Genomic DNA, 13,641 nt, shown 5'->3' on the forward strand with positions numbered 1-13,641 from the left:
ATTTATCAAAAGCCTACTTACTCTACTATCCTAGGATATAAATTGTATATTTAAAAAACTAGTATACAATGTATACAATAAGTAGCATATACTTCTCTACACATCTTTCCCCATTTAAGAGAAATTATGGATATATTAAATATTAATTATCTTGCCATACCATTACAATTTATCTTTTTTCTATAAACGCAATTTGCCCCACCACCCCAACATACACAGACATTAAAACAAACTTGAATTCTTCTGTCTTTCCCAAACCAAATATTTTTGAGGAGTACAAGTGAGACTAACTTTTATTACACATACCACAGACCCAGTGCATTTATAGCTGTAATTCTTTTCTAAATTAAGGCCAAGCACGGTGGCTCACATATGTAATCCCAGTGGTTTGGGAGGCCGAGGTAGGAGGATTGCTTGAGCCCAGGAGTTTTAAGACCAGCTGGGCAACATAGCAAGACCCTGTCTCTACAAAAAATAAAAAATTAACTAGGTATGGTTGCACAGGCCTATAGTCCTAGCTATCTGGGAGGCTGAGGTGGGAGGATCCCTTGAACCGAGGAGGTCAGGGCTGTAGTGAGCTGTGATTACACCACTGCACTCCAGCTTGGGTGACAGAGCAAGACCATGTCTCAAAAAAATAAAAATTGAAAAAAATTAAATAAATCAAGCATTTAGTTTAGGAGGAAATCAAGAGAGCACTAAAGAATTTCCTACCTTGTATTGAAATTGTTTCCCGTAGGTTTATCTCAAGTATTTTATAGATGAAAATTGGTTAGGTGCACACAGAATAATTCTTGAGGGATTTGGTTCTATAGACACACTTAATATCAACCCTTTTTAAAATCCTTCACCTCAATTTCACCTATAAAAAAGTTTTGCTGGTCACAGTGGCTTGTGCCTGTAATCCTATCACTTTCAGAGACTAAGGCAGGAGGACGGCTTAAAGCCAGGAGTTTGAGACCAGCCTGGGCAACAAAGAGAGACCCCATCTCTATAAAAATAATAAAAATAAAAAATAATAATTAGGCAGGCGTGGTGGCATGCACCTGTGGTCTCAGCTACTTGGGAGGCTGAGACGGGAAGATTGCTTGAGCCCAGGAGTTTGAGACTACAGTGAGCTATGATTGCTCTATTGCACTTCGGCCTGGGTGACAGAGACAGACCCCATCTCTTAAAAAAAAAAAAAAAAAAAAAATTAAATTTAAAACTGCAAAAAGAGTGAAGGGCACATATTTCTTAAAGAATGCTTAAGAAGAACAAAATGTGCCCCAAAACATGAAATAGCTCCTGATAATATCAGTTTTTAGTTGATCACTATGAAGGACATCTTCTAAACAATAACAAAACAAATCTGGTAGTCAAATAACCACAGGAAAGATCAAAACTTCCCCATTTTGGAACATTTTTGCTTCAGGTTTTTACTATTTGGGGTAATACAGGAAAAAAATATGCCATCGGGACAAAAGCTGAACAGATGTCATCCCTTACCCTAGTTTACCTACTGGTAATTAAGCCCAACAGTTTATTGTCTGTACATCTTTTCTTTTGTATGTTCCCATACAAAACAATCTCTGGAATTTAGCTTCACTTTGACACTATTGTGATTATTGTTCCTAACAGAAAGAGTCTAACCTAAGAATATAGCCCAATACATGAAAAACCTAACTGAACAGTAAACAATGGTATTAATCTCATTGTAAAAAACATGAGATTCTTAGCAAATGGCAGCAAAAGAATTATGAATAAATTAATGAGGCATTAAAAAAAAAAATCTAAAGTTTCTGGCCAGGCGTGGTGGCTCACACCTGTAATCCCAGCACTCTGGGAGGCCTAGGCAGGTGGATCACGAGGTCAGGAGATCGAGACCATCCTGGCCAACATGGTGAAACCCCATCTCTACTAAAATACAAAAAAAAAATTAGCCAGGTGCAGTGGCACACGCCTGTAGTCCCAGCTACTCAGGAGGCTGAGGCAGGGGAATCGATTGAAACCAGGAGGCGGAGGTTGCAGTGAGCCGAGATGGCGCTATTGCACTCCAACCTGATGACAGAGCAAGACACACTCCATCTCAAAAAAAAAAAAAAAAAAAAAAAAAAACACTAAGTTTCCATGCCTTGACCGAAAAAAGTCACACAGGTTTCTTTTTCTTTAATTCACGTTTCTTTTTTTAAAAGCTGGTTAATGTGTAGATTTTATTCAAATTCATTTGGACTGTACATGAATATTAAAAAGTTGTAACATGAAGACTATTCATTAGACTATGATAGGCAAAGCAAGTGATTCACAGAATAAGTACGATTTATTGACCCTGATCATTACCTTTACTACTTACCACTATTTAACATTACTTTTTTAATGTACTGTTTACTTGCTTATTGTCTTTGTTTATTGTCCTGTCTTCTCCCACTAGAATGTAAGTTATGTAAGGGCAAAAACCTTCTCTTATTTTTCACTGTATGGCCAGGATCTAGCACTTCGTAGAAGCTCAGCATAAATTTGCTGAATGAGATGGGTGAATGAATACCTTCTGCCTTTGACCTCCGCCACTTCCCTTTCTCCATACACGTTAACCAATCTTTAACGCCAGGGTCAAACTCTATTATCTCTATGAAGATTACCTCCCTGAGCCCTCTTTCTCTTTTGTACCTGAATTTGGCACTTGCCAGCTGTCTGGTAATTGTTTATCTTTGCATGTGTATCTCCCTTAAAATTTTTATAATCTTGTTCTCCGTAAGAACATGGACCAGCGTCCCCGACTTTTGGCATCCATCTCGGCACACGTAAACAGCACGCTGTTAACAAATGTTTTGCTTGATTCATATCAGTAGTTAATCCAGAAATTCAGTTAATAATTTCAGTTTTTTATAATGTATCCCTCCCTTTAAAATTAACTCAAAATAGGCCATGATATTATAGTGAATCCCTCTTTAATTTCTGACAATTTTAAATTTTACATTCTCATAATTATAATTAATGCTCATAATTTACTCCATCACTCTCCCTCAAGATTTTTTTTTTTTTTTTTTTTTTTTTTTTTTTTGATACAGTGTCTTGCTCTGTTGCCCAAGCTGAAGCGCAGCAGTACGATCATAGCTCACTGCAGCCTTGACCTCCCAGGCTCAAGAAATCCTCCCACTTCAGCCTCCCAAGTAGCTGGCACCACAGCCGCCTACCATACCTGGCTAATTTTTTGATTTTCTTTGGAAACAAGGTCTATGTTGCCTAGGCTGGTCTCAACACCTGAGCTCAAGTGATCCTCCTGCCTTAGCCTCTTAAAGTGCTGGGATTATAGGAATGAGCCACCACACCTGGCCTACATTTTTTAATGTAATAAAAAATCTTGTCAGTTTGTAGCAATACCTATAATGATGTTTCTAACCCCAATCAAGAAGGGCGTGAAGTTTCATTACTCTCTCTTGTTGCTGAGGTATCAGAGGGCATTTTTCCATTTATTCCTCTTTCCTTTCATGACAAGATGTATTCCATTCCCTTCCTTTCTGATCATACTTCTGGCAAGCTTTTATTATTTCTTTGTACCTGTCCAAGGCCAAGGTAATCTGTCTTACATCCTTCTTTTGAGCCACTGTTTCCTCCAGTTATGTATTTGATTAAAATTCTAACTCCCCGTCTCAATCCATCTGTGTAGGAGAACTGCCTCTTCGTAAAGCCTGAGCCTGCTTCTTTAAATTCAGTCAACCTTTATGAACCTCTCTTCACACAGCCAACCCTTGATCATCAAGGATAATGAAATGCATACAAATAACAGATTGTCTACAACACAAGAAAATCAGAAAAAAAAATTGACATCTGGTTTTGGAATTTATCATATGTTGCTTTGGGCAAGACTTATTTTCCTAATTATGTTTTTTGTTTAAGCCAACATTCGGATTTTCTTTTACAATGGTGAATATCTCAGTTTTAAATGATCAGGAAATTTCTTTTAAAGCCAATCAAGCATCAACTATGGTTTTTCCTGTGAAATCTTTTTAACTAGCCCCTTTCATCTGTTGAAATCTGTCATAAAATCTGTTTTGTTTCCTCTAAATTATCTCCTTATTTTCTTGGGATTCTGATCCAAATGAGTTCACCCTATATTAATTTACTTCTTCAAACTAAAGTACCTTTTGCTTGAGAACTCAACGCATTCTAAAAACACTGAACGTCCAGTGAAATTTTTAGTTCAGGTAACACGAAGTAGAAAACTATTTTTGTCTAGGAAAACTTAGAGTTCTAGGATAAATTATTACACTGGTAATTCTAGCAAATTATGTTTAGCAGGATTTTAGGAGTAGCAGAAAATTGAAAAAAGTTAATACTGGACAGCTATATACGTCTGCTTCACCAATATATTAATCCCATATGCTAAAAACTGTATGAAATTAAATTCCCAGTACAGGAATTTACAGAAAATAGCATCAAAACACACTTACACATAAATCCTGCCTCTTCTCCTGATCCCTACCTAAACTCTGCAACCTTCTCACACCTACTCTTCCCCCCTCCCATCTCAGCCTCACTGCCACTCTCAAGTGTCCCACAAATAATTTTTAAATGTGTAGGAAAAAGGAAAAGAACTGGGATAACAGGATCTCCTCTTTTGCTGCCTTCTCAGTCACTGCCATTAAGTTTTTGGCCCAAGAGACTCCAACGCCCAATTTTACATGTCTATTTTTATTTTATAGGTACACACAACCACCAAACTGAACAAAAGGACAGGGCATTCTCAATTGAAAAAGGAGCAAAACTGGCTAATTCTGCAGTTCTGTTCCTAGCCCCCTCCATAATCATGCACTATGATCATTTGGCACCATAATCAAGCCAAATGAGATATTTTACTTTGAGTTGCTGATATAGCAGAGGTTAATACTAAAAAAAAAAAAAATTACCACAGTTTACACATTTTTTTATCTGAATGTACATTTATAGTACTTCAACCGAGTTATTTTCAATACACTATTCACATTAACAAAATTCAAAATAAGTTCATTTCTAATTTTTCCCCCCATGTAGAATTTTGATAAATGCAAAACTTATTTTGCCTAAAATCCAACTCTTGGGCTGCTGTTATTCAGCCTAAATTTTTATATAAGACTGCAAATGTTAGCCAAATTTAAAAAAAAATTTTAATGCAACTTTCCACATTGTCTTCAAACTCAGTAAATTCCACAATTTTAAAACACAAAAACCTTTCACCGTGCCTACTCACATTTTTACTAAAATCCCTACACAAAGCCATACATTCTGCTTTTCATTTTACTTCTCCAAGCTGCTGCCTTCACCAAATAGACTCCACGAGCCTCCCAAGTGGTATCCACCAATATATGTGATTCTCAAGGAAAAATGTTAAAGAGTAATTAATTCAATTGGTACGAAATCTCTTCTTTTACAATTTTACCTTAACTTTAAAAAGCCTTTTCTTGATGGAGATGAAAATCCTTTGAGGAAACGGTTGTCCTTTACATGGACTCTCCATCAGCCCCATAAGGTGAGTGGCATAAAGAGGCATTTTCTCTGACAGTCTCAGTTCCCCAAACACTAGTCCTAAGCTTTTGCATGGATGGTAAATTTCACACACAAACACCCGGAAAAGAAAGAAGAGAAAGAAACATACCTGGTTTATTTTCTAAACAGGTTTGATAGGTTTGGTTCACTTGGAAGAGCAGATTATTTACTTATAATCTTTTAAAACAGAAGTGGCAGCCAGAGCACTGGGTAAATAAAAACTTGCACCGAGTTTTAAAACCCTGCATCTTAACTCACTTCCCTTTGGTTCAAGGGGACGGCACAGCAAACCCCACGGCAAATGAGATTATGCAACAGGCTTTTTCGTCCCCACCTTATTCATCACAGGCTGGTTAGAGGTGTGCTTTCTCCAATCTGAGACACCCACGACTTCAAAACGCCAAGAACCCTTGCAGCTGATGTTTTCTAAACTTCTTTAGGATTTTGCAGTATCCATTCATTTTCAGATCTACTTGCATTTTCTCTGGTTCATTACTGGTATTCTTTAGGAAATAAACCCAGCATCTGAAGATATTTCCCTCTGTGGTGTTCCATTACATGAAACTACACGTGATACACAGACCCTGGGCTTTTTTATTTCTCACGTTTTGCAGCTAGTGTAAATAAAGAAGTCACTAGGCATCGGGCCCCCCAACGCCAAGACCCGAGCCCCTGTCCGAAAATTGAGGGCTTTTTTGGTTGGTTGGTTGAAGAAAGCAGCACCGTCACCACCCAGGTGGCCTCGCTGATTACACCAAAGGCGAATTGGGGATAATGGGAACAGTCAGGCCGGGGCCCCACTTGGCAGGCGTGTTGTGTAACACTCGCGCCTGGAAGTGAGCAGCTTCGCCCGCGAAGGTGCCGCGTCCCGCGGCGGCCGCTCCTCTCGGCGGGGCCCGGTCCAAGCCCGCTCGCAGCGCAGCGGCCGGGAGCGCACCCACTGCGACCCCGCGTCCAGCCGCACGCCCCCTTCCCGCTCCGGCCAGCCTCCAGCCAGGCCTACACCCGCGCTTCAAACGCTCCTGCGGCCCCCGGCCGCGGTCGCCCCCACGCCGCCTCCCGAAAGGGTGGCCGGTACGCCCGGGAAGGCAGAGCCGGCGGGGCCAGAGCGCGGCTCCCCGCACCGGGAGTCGGGGCGCGCTGCGGAGCGTCCATGCGGCCGGGCGGCAAGGCGCCCCGGGCCCCGGACCCTCCCGCCCGCACACCCAGCGCGGCCCGCCAAGGCCACTTACTTTTGGGGCCGCCGACCTCCCAATTCCCTCAGAGGGAAACGAAAGTTGTCACGGCGTCTCCCCTCGGGCCCCCCTCGCCTCCCGGGCTTGCGAGGCGCCGCCGCGGAGCCGAGAGGGCGGCTGCGCTCCCGCTCGCGTCCCGTCCCGTCGCTCTCCTCCTCCTCTTCTTTTCACTATATTATCTTCTCCTTCTCTGAGGGGTGGGTGGGGGGGGCGGGAGGCTTAGGAAGAGAGGAGACGCTCGCAACTTTTCTTCACTCTTTCTCTTCCACCCTCCCCCCCAATCAGCCTTCAAAAAAAATGTCGAAGGAGATGAACTTAGGGAGGTAAAGGTGGGGGGTCGCGTTGTGAAAGCGGGGGCTGAGGGGAGGGAGCGGTGGTAATAATCGTTCAAAAACTGATTAAAGCCCCCCGAACACTGATACATAGAAAGAGGGGGAAAGGCGGGGGGGGTGGGGTGGGGGGTTGGGGGAAAGAGAAAGAGTCGCTGGTCAGGAAACTTCAAGCGCGGATGAGGTCATTGGTTTAAAAATAAAGAGATGGCGTCACTTGAAACCAATCCCAGTGAATGAACTCAGCGGAGCCCCGGGGAAAGGAGGAGACAGGCGAGGGCAGGGCGGTGGGCGCCGGGCGGGGCCGCGCGCCCGCCCATCCCGCGGCCGCCCGAGGCCGGAGCGCGGCTCCGCGCCTCGTTCCGGCCGCTCGGGGAGGGGTCAGGTCATGTTCTCTTCCCGAGTCCGGAGACTCTGAGGCAGGTTCCGCGGGCGCCGCTGGGAGGAGCCGGAGCTGCCGGAGGAGGCGGCCCCGCGGCCTCCTACCCCTCCTCCTCCTCCTCCTCCTTCCGCGCCCGCGCGCCCGCCGCCCCCCGGGCTCGCGGCCCCGACCCCCTCCAGTGCTGCGCCCCAACAGGTATCGGAGGGTTTTCTCCTCACCCAGAGCCAGAACCTTTCCCTCCTCCTTGAGTTGTTTCCAGCTGCCTCACCAACATCAAAAAACGCAAACACTGATTTGAGAGAATTACAATCGCTGGGTAAAAAGCCTGACGAATGCAAAAGGCAAGGCTCTGCCATCTCTCAGAAGTTACAGGTACTTCAAGAAAAATCACACTACTGTTGTCAGGCATTCAGCTACCTATATGTTTATGGTGAAAACCCCCTCATAAATGTTCCTACATTACTTTACTTATATTTACAAATACAAGGATAGCAGCCTACATTTTCTTTAAAAATGTTTTCTACAGGACGCAGCGCTGAAACATCTTTAAATCAGACCGGGGTTCACCGCCTCTTGAGAGGTACAAAACCCTTTATTGATTTAACTCCACGTACCTCGTGTATTTTATTATTTGAATTCATTAAAGTCTCTTTGTTTTGAGATGATATTACACACTTTGGAAAACGAGAGACCTGAGGTGGTGACAAACCAGGACTTGGAATCACTGAATAGGACAATCGGAGCTTTATTCCAATGTTCTTTGAGCATTTGAGCATGAAGCTGCTTCTACTGAGAAGTACTCACGTGGATATCACATAACAAAGATGTGATTAATGACGGAAAAGCCCCCTGCGAGTGGACTGCTCCATGAGCCAGAATTTATGTGTAGGGATAATCTAACTCTTAAAATATTCCGTTTGCAATGTGCCGGATTGGGACACTGGACCCTAAAGGCACTGTTTGTTGTGGCATATCCATGTGCACCCTGCCTAAAGCACTTTTTTCCACTAGCAAAAGAACTGAGAAGCAGGTTTGGGTGGGTTAGAAAGATAATACACCCCTGTTACTACTTTTCTGCCTTTAAGTCCTGCAACTAAAGGGCATTCCTTATGATTGGTAATCATTGAAGGTTAGTGTTGCGGGGTAAGGTTCTGGGAACTTCTGGCCCATCTTTTATAGGAGGGAAAAAAGCCCATTTGAAGATGGGAGGCGCCCTAGCACCTCTGGCAGTAGTAGGTAAAGCCTGAAGGCCACAGATGGAGAAGCAACTTGGAGCCTATGCCTCTGGCCTCTGGAAGACTTCTGCTAGGCGAAGCAAATCTCTCCCACTGCTCCCTGTCCTCTGCTGGCCAGGAGGTGTTACTGCAGCTTCCCTGGGATTATTTCTGCTCTACCAGGAAACCCCTAAAAATCTACTAACTGTAGACCTTTGTTGGAGGTGTTGGGATTTTTAGGAATGAAAGAGAAGATAGTCCTTTTACTAGTGGTACAGAGCATGGATCTTGCCTGAAGGAAAGATTCGTGAGAATTAATGGTATCCCCTTTGCATGCCAAAGTTCCCGTAACCTTGCTTTAACTGACATGGCTTGAAACGTTTCTCCCCTTTCCTCAGTTACACAATTAAGTGTGTGTAATGTATGATGTGGTGCCATCATAGCTATCATGGAAGCCTCTCAGGGTATTTCATCTATTTCTGGAAACAAGACGTAGATTAAAGCTCATTAAAAACGAAATCAATGATTGAGTGATGTACAATATTGGTTAAAAAAGTCAGGGGGCCGGGCGCGGTGGCTGAAGCCTATAATTACACCACTTTGGGAGGCCGAGGCTGGTGGATCACGAGGTCAAGAGATCGAGACCATCCTGGCCAACATGGTGAAACCCCATCTCTACTAAAAATACAAAAATTAGCCGGGCATGGTGGTGGGCGCCTGTAGTCCCAGCTACTCAGGAGGCTGAGGCAGGAGAATCACTTGTACCTGGGAGACAGAGGTTGCGGTGAACCGAGATCATACCACTGCACTCCAGACTCCAGCCTGGCAACAGAGTGAGACTCCATCTCAAAAAAGAGAAAAGGAGCAATGTAGGCTGGGATTATAAGGGAAGGCACCTTATAAAGAGTTTTGACCTTATCCTTGAAGGATAATTCAGATTTAGTTTGCAGTGAAGAAGCCAGTGGAGGGACAATTCCAGAGGGCAAATGGCAATGAACCAAGACAAGGAGGTGGAATGAATGATGAGTAAGGTGTATTCAGGTGAGAGAAGAGTAAACCCTTCCAGTAGCAGTAGAAGTCGGTATGTAGCAATTAGGTATGAGGTTAAGTTTAAGAGATACAGAGGCACATTGTGCAGGTACTTGAATGTTAAGATAAATAGATTGTTACCTGCCCAGCAGGTGAAGGAGAAACCACTAAACAAGTTTATTTCACCGAAGAGTACATTTCTCTTTCTTTTACTGAGAAAGGTTTTCTACATACTAACAATAAATATGTGGAAACAAAAACAGAACCGTTTACAATTGCTCCAAAGAACGTGAAATATTTACATGTAAATCTAACAAAACATGTACAAGATCTGTGTGCTGAAAATTATAAAATGCTGATGAAAGAAATTAAAGAAGACTAATTGGAATAGCATACTATATTCATGGATTGGAAGAATCAATAAAGATGTTATTTCTTCCCAAATTGATCTATAGATTTAACATAATTTTCATCAATATCCCAGTAAGATTGTTTGTAGTCATAGGCAATTTTAAACTAAAACAGTGTCCAACACATCTAGAGGGGTGAGTGCTAGATTCCCCCAGGATGGAGGAAGAGCACATAAACTTAGGGCACTTGCAAGGCAGGGAGTCCAAGATTTACAATCAGATAATCTAGAAAGAAGCTATTTTTGCTTCAGTACGTGTAAGTGTGTGGTTTAGTACTGTTTTTAGTTAGAGTTAAATATGGGGAAGGAGCACCAAAATTGCTAGTTAGAATTAAATATGGGGGAGGAGCACCATAATCCTTAGTGTTTAGACCCTCTTAAGGTCTTACTTAATCCCTCCCTGGCTGAAATTTATTCATTGACAAACAGCGATTGAGTGCCTACTGCCCGTATGTGCCAGGCACTGCACCTAGCTCTGGGAATATGGTTATAAATAAGATAGGTAAGGCTCCCTATCTCATGAAACTAACATTCGAGCAGAGAGAGAAGATGGTAAGTCAATAAACAAAAACCACGGCCTGGACTGTGACAAGATGGACTACACGGGGAGAAAACTGGGTGAGGTGATAGTGAATGACTTAGGGTAGGGGTGAAGGTGGTGGGGGAAGTTCAAATGAAGAGGGGCATTTGAACTGAGACCTTAAGGATGGCAACAGGGGAAGTGGTCAGGGTAGAGAAAACAGGTCACTCTAAGACCCTTCAGCAGAAACAGAGTGACTTATAGAGAGTAGGTGTGTTCCCAGAGCCAAAGGAAGCCAGTGGGGCACAAAAGTATAAAACAAGGTTGGGCAGGAGCCAGATTATTTAGTACCTTATAGTGTATGGCGTTCACATTCTATTCTAAAAGATTTAAGCAGTTAGTACATGATCTGATTTATGAAGAGGATATTTGCAAGTAAGTAAGCATTAAAGGTTGGGTTTTAGAGAGCTGGGTTTTTTTCAAGCAGATAAAAGCCTGTTTTATTTGAATGATTGGTCTATGTAATTACTGAGGCCACTATGTATAGACAAGAAAGGAGGAGCTTTATTTCTCGGTCTCTTCCTCCTTGGACAACATCTTGATGATCTCCTCCTTGGCCTGGAGGCACTCATGGAGCTTGCACGCTTCCTTAGTCTTAGGCCAGTGGGCCTCAGCCTGGTCCACCAGGAGCTTCTTACGGGATTTGTCTACCTTCAGCTTGCAGATGATTCCATGAGAATATGCTTGTTTTTGAACACAGTCCCTTTCACCTTCTGGTACAGAGTGTAATACATGTGGCAATCAATCTTCTTAGATTCACAGTATCTTCTAGGCAGCTGGCATAGAATCCTCATTCTCCTCATCCAGGTTACCTTCCCTGGCATTCAGGCATTGGCTGTACCCTCTTGCTTACCTATGCCCAGGTGCCTGCCCTTCCGCTGGGCCAAGGTTTTTCTGGCATCAAGGAGCCTGGGAATGGACAGGCACGGGCTTGCGGATGATCAGCCCATGTTTGATCAGCTTCTGGATTTGCTGATGGGAGTTAACATTGGTCTCTGTGAGCCAACCAGACCTTCTCTTTGCCATAGCAAAAGACACTAGAGGCAAACTTCCTCTGAAGCCTGAGCACACGTATGGCTTCAGCTGCAGCAGCAAAAAGGTTTTAATATTCTTAATGTAATTTAGCAGCTCCCTTTTCCAATACGAATTGAGTATTTTTGACAATTTTGTTAATCTCCAAGGATCCTTTGAATGTTCCAAAGTCAAATGTTCTTAGCCTAGGATTTGTGGATTCCTAGAGAGTATATAGATGGGCTCCAGAGGGTCTAAGAGCCCCCTAAAATTATGTGTATATATGCTTATATATGTTTTTCTGTGAGTGGGTCTCTAGCTTTCAACAGATTTTCTTTTCTTTTCATTTTTAATGAGATGGGGTCTCCCACTGCCCAGGCTGAAGTACATAATCATGGCTCACTGCAGTCTCAACCTCCAGGGCTCAAGTAATCCTCCTGCCTCAGCGTCCCAAGTAGCTAGGACTACAGATGCAAACCACTATGCCTGGCTATTTTTTAAAACATTTTCTTTTTGTAGAGATGGGGTCTTGCTTTGTTGCCCAGCCTGGTTTTGAACTCCTGGGATCAAGCACAGTCCTCCTGCTTCAGCCTCCCAAAGTGCTGGGGTTACAGGCATGAAACACCATGTACAGCTGCAACAAATTTTCAAAGGATTTTATCACACACACAAAAAAAGTGAGTAAGACCTACTTCACATTGAAGTCTTGGCTATACTTTTGGGATAGTAGTGCTACTGTTATCTTAGGGTTCACGACACTGAACAAATTACAGTTCTAGAAAGAAGCAAGTTCTGCCTCAAAGAGATGACACTATGTTGGAGGAGGGCAATATTTACAACAGAGTAGGAAAGAACTTCTTGGAAGAAAAATGTTTACTTGTGTGATGTGAGAACTAGAAGATACCTAGGAATTTACCTGGTACCATCTCACTTACATTACATGTAAGAAAATGGAGATCCAGAGAGGTTAAACGACTTGCCCAAGGTTGTATAGCTGGTTAGGGACTAAAGAGGAATTCGAAACAGGTCACCAACACTCAGTACAGCACTCTGTGCTCCCCAAGGAAAGGTATACAAAGAAACTGGACGATTGAGCTTAAAAGTTTAATAGGAAATATGTGTTAAATTTTATTCAACTCAATTACACAAATGCATGCTCATTCCTAAGGAATTGGAAGGAGAGAGGGAAGTAAAGGAGTTCAAAAATGTGTAAGTTCTCAGTCCTGAAAGAGATGAAAAACATCAATGTTAAGATGTACAATCAAAACAAAGTAAACAGCAACAACATTTTTTTTTTTTTTTTTTTTTTTTTGAGATGGAGTCTCACTCTGTCGCCCAGGCTGGAGTGCAGTGGTGCGATCTCGGCTCACTGAAACCTCGGTCTCACAGGTTCAAGCGATTCTCCTGCCTCAGCCTCCTGAGTAGCTGGGATTACAGGCAAGCACCACCACACCTGGGTAATTTTTGTATTTTTAGTAGAGACGGGGCTTCACCGTTTTGGCCAGGCTGACACCTGAGGTCGGGGGTTCAAGACCAGCCTGGCCAACACTATGTTATCAGTCTGTATCTGATCTTTCTGCGGCAGATTTGTGGGGTTTTTGGGGGGTTTTTTTGTTTTTTTTTTTTTTTTTTTTTTTTTGAGATGGAGTCTTGCTCTGTCGCCCAGGCTGGAGTGCAGTGGCTGGATCTCAGCTCACTGCAAGCTCCGCCTCCCGGGTTCACGCCATTCTCCTGCCTCAGCCTCCCGAGTAGCTGGGACTACAGGCACCTGCCACCTCGCCCGGCTAGTTTTTTGTATATTTTAGTAGAGACAGGGTTTCACCGTGTTAGCCAGGTTGGTCTCGATCTCCTGACCTTGTGATCCACCCGTCTCGGCCTCCCAAAGTGCTGGGATTACAGGCCTGAGCCACCGTGCCCAGCCTTCTGCAGCAGATTTGTTAAACAGACTCA

The 13,641-nt window shown here is 43.3% G+C and overlaps 1 protein-coding gene and 1 pseudogene across 2 annotated transcripts in view; both read right to left on the bottom strand.

Moving 5' to 3' along the window:
• The window catches only part of DUSP16 (dual specificity phosphatase 16), a 92,524-nt gene extending 85,151 nt beyond the window's left edge, over positions 1–7,373 (bottom strand). Inside the window, exon 1 of one of the 2 annotated variants that reach the window (XM_050748225.1) lies at positions 6,735–7,373. The gene's annotated coding sequence lies outside the window, so the exon portion shown is untranslated. Of the gene's footprint in view, positions 1–5,611; positions 6,379–6,734 lie in introns of those variants that run through there. The other variant, XM_050748226.1, reaches the window with a different exon arrangement.
• A 3,811-nt stretch (positions 7,374–11,184) lies between these two features.
• On the bottom strand, positions 11,185–12,617 carry LOC126931557 (60S ribosomal protein L19-like; annotated as a pseudogene).
• Positions 12,618–13,641: the final 1,024 nt, after the last annotated feature.

This window comes from Macaca thibetana, chromosome 11 (genome assembly GCF_024542745.1).
Source record: "Macaca thibetana thibetana isolate TM-01 chromosome 11, ASM2454274v1, whole genome shotgun sequence".
Taxonomy (NCBI): Eukaryota; Metazoa; Chordata; class Mammalia; order Primates; family Cercopithecidae; genus Macaca; species Macaca thibetana.